This window comes from Neomonachus schauinslandi, chromosome 2 (genome assembly GCF_002201575.2).
Source record: "Neomonachus schauinslandi chromosome 2, ASM220157v2, whole genome shotgun sequence".
NCBI lineage: Eukaryota > Metazoa > Chordata > Mammalia > Carnivora > Phocidae > Neomonachus > Neomonachus schauinslandi.
In genome coordinates this window covers 46,356,711-46,359,724 of record NC_058404.1, presented here as the reverse complement: position 1 = coordinate 46,359,724, position 3,014 = coordinate 46,356,711, and the positions used below count along the sequence as shown (strand labels likewise).

The 3,014-nt window shown below is 40.2% G+C and overlaps 1 pseudogene; it reads right to left on the bottom strand.

Moving 5' to 3' along the window:
* Window positions 1-294: 294 nt before the first annotated feature.
* Window positions 295-943, bottom strand: LOC110588452 (annotated as a pseudogene).
* Between the last annotated feature and the right edge of the window lie 2,071 nt (window positions 944-3,014).

The window sequence follows — 3,014 nt, the reverse complement described above, 5'->3', positions numbered from 1 at the left end:
AAACGAGATTTCACCACTGGATATTGTGATGGGACTATAGCAGTCTCCTATCTGACACTCAGGAAGGAAACAACTGCTTTCCAAAACAGCTAAATATGCAGGTCCAAAAAATGAAAGTACTTTTTAAACTGCCACATTCACTCCGAAGCCCATTCATCTCCTTCAGCATCCCAAAGATTAAGCACATGTTCTGCTCAGCTATATAATAAAGTGGCAAACACGCTGCACCACTGACATCACAGGACAGTTGCCTGTAAAACTAGACTTCTGACGCTGGGCTCCAGCTGCACGTTCTCACAGGTCAGCATCTTCATCCGGGAGAGCAGCCGTCTGAGCAACCTCTAGATCGTGCTGGTACTGTGCTGCCAAAGCTGGGTCCATGACAACCTCTGGTGGGGCAAGAGCAGGCATGGCAACAAACGCCAAGTTAGGGTCTCCAATTAGTTTTCTAGCAAGCCACAGGAAGGGCTTTTCAAAGTTGTAGTTACTTTTGGCAGAAATGTCATAGTACTGGAGATTCTTCTTTCGGTGGAAGACAATAGATTTTGCCTTAACTTTCCTGTCCTTAATGTCCACTTTGTTGCCACACAGCACAATAGGGATGTTCTCACACACTCGTACCAGATCTCTATGGCAGTTAGGCACATTCTTGTGAGTAACCCTTGACATGACATCAAACATTATAATGGCACACTGGGCTTGGATGTAGTAGCCGTCCCGCAGCCCGCCGAATTTCTCCCGGCTGGCCGTGTCCCACACGTTGAACTTGATGGGTCCCCTGTTGGTGTGGAACACGAGTGGGTGGACCTCCACGCCCAAGGCGGCTACATACTTCTCGAATTCACCTGTCAGGTGACGCTTCACGAACGTCGTCTTCCCGGTGCCGCCGTCGCCAACCAGCACCAGTTGGAACTGGACTTGGGGCCTCTCCCTGGGCAGTCATGGCGCTGGTGCTTCCAGAAGCGTCTCCAGCCCGTCTGACTGAGGAATAGATCTTTCTCTTATCAACTATTTGGTTACCAAGTGTTTGCATAGAAAAGGCAGGATCAATGCTTGCTTCTTTCCCTTTACCTGTTTTTAAGCTAAGGAGTTGGTTCCTTGTCTTTCTCCAAGGGTGACCAATTGATTTTTTCCAATTGATTTTTTTATATCATTATAAACTCCTGGTTTTAAATACAATTTTATGGGATTAAATGCGTTGTCTTTTTTTTTTTAAATTTTTATTGATGCTTAAATGGAACGAACATGCTATATACCTGGAAGTATAGATCCAGAATGGTATAACACCAGGACTTATTCTAGTAAAATCACTGGACTTCAGAGAAAAACAACAAAAAAAAATCCTTTGGAGTCTAAACAGAAGAGCATATGATATTTAAGGAGACTTTTTAAACTTCATTAGACTTTCAATAGTAATCTTTTATGCCAGAAGAAAATAGAGTAATATTTAAGATATTAAAAAAAGGAAAATGTGAGTTAAGGATTTATATCAAGGGAACCTGACTTTCAGTTATAAAGGACACACTATAATTAACATGCAAAAACCAAAGGAATATTGTTTCCGTGAGTTTTTTCTGGGGAATATACTGGAAATGTTGTGGATGAAAACAAATAGGGAGACGACAACACTAGGACTAATGATAAGCATAAAACAGACTTGGACCTCTGAAACAAATAATACATTATATGTTTAAAAAAAGAAGACGATAGTAGGAAGGGAAAAATGAAGGGGGGGAAATCGGAGGGGGAGACCAACCATGAGAGACTATGGACTCTGAGAAACAAACTGAGGGTTCTAGAGGGAGGGGAGTGGGGGGATGGGTTAGCCTGGTGATGGGTACGTATTGAATGGAGCACTGGGTGTTATACACAAGCAATGAATCATGCAACACTACATCAAAAACTAATGATGTAATGTATGGTGATTAACATAACATAATAAAAGAAAAAAATGCAAACAAAACAAAACAAAAAAACATATAGTTGCCTTTGGAAATAAGACTAAATGAGGGTTGAAAGAGAGAGAACTTAGTATATAATGGCTGTGATAAGGTTGATAAACTACAACTTTGAAAAGTGAGGGTAGAGTAGGGAAAGCATATGCAAGAAAAATTTAATTGGTTTAAATTATCAGAATTGGTTATATTAGTATCATCTTTCTGAGATTGTTGTTTATATAATGTGGGATAGAGCAAAGAATTAAGGAGTATTCTAATTCTATCATGTTCTGCGTCTTGAGGACCAAGATTCTTAGTGTAGAAGAAAGAAAATACAGAAGAAATATGGGACAAGGTAAGGAAAATCTCTAAAATTCATTTGGAAAGGAAACATCAATATGAACTTATAGGCCATCTTAAAAATAACCCCTCTCTCTCTCTCTCTGCCTCCTCCTCCACTCTCCACCCCCTACCTGTCTCTGTCTTAGCTCTGTCCTCTGAAAAAGCCCATAAAACAATGTTCAGCCCAATCATATCAAGTATCTCTAGTGCCAAGATTGTTGTCATGAAATATTGTTTCCTACTAAATTGTCTGTTTCTAGGTTGGGACAAAAAATAAACAAGATGAGCCTGGAACATCTTGTCATAACAAATAGCAAGCAAGCTATTAAAGACACTAAGTTCATGTCAAAAGGACTCAGCAAAATTGAGCAGACTCCCATAGGCCAAAGTTGGACCAATATACCTACAGTGTTTCCAAGATTTTATTTCCTAATAAAATGCAGCAAAGTATATATACCCTTCCTCCCACCCTTGAATTCTACTGTTAACATTGGGCTGTACTGGCTTTATCATGTATCTATCCAGCCATCCATCCCTCCATCCATACATTAATCTGTTTTGTATTTTGGAAGCATTTCAAAGTATATTGCATCCATTAGTACCCTGACTCCTAGATACTTCAGCCTGAAAATATCCACTTTTAACATGTAAAACTGGGAATGAAACACAAAGATGCCCCTAGTAAAGGTCTGAGAGCACCGAGGTAGAGCTGGGGTAGCAAAGGAAAAGGAAATC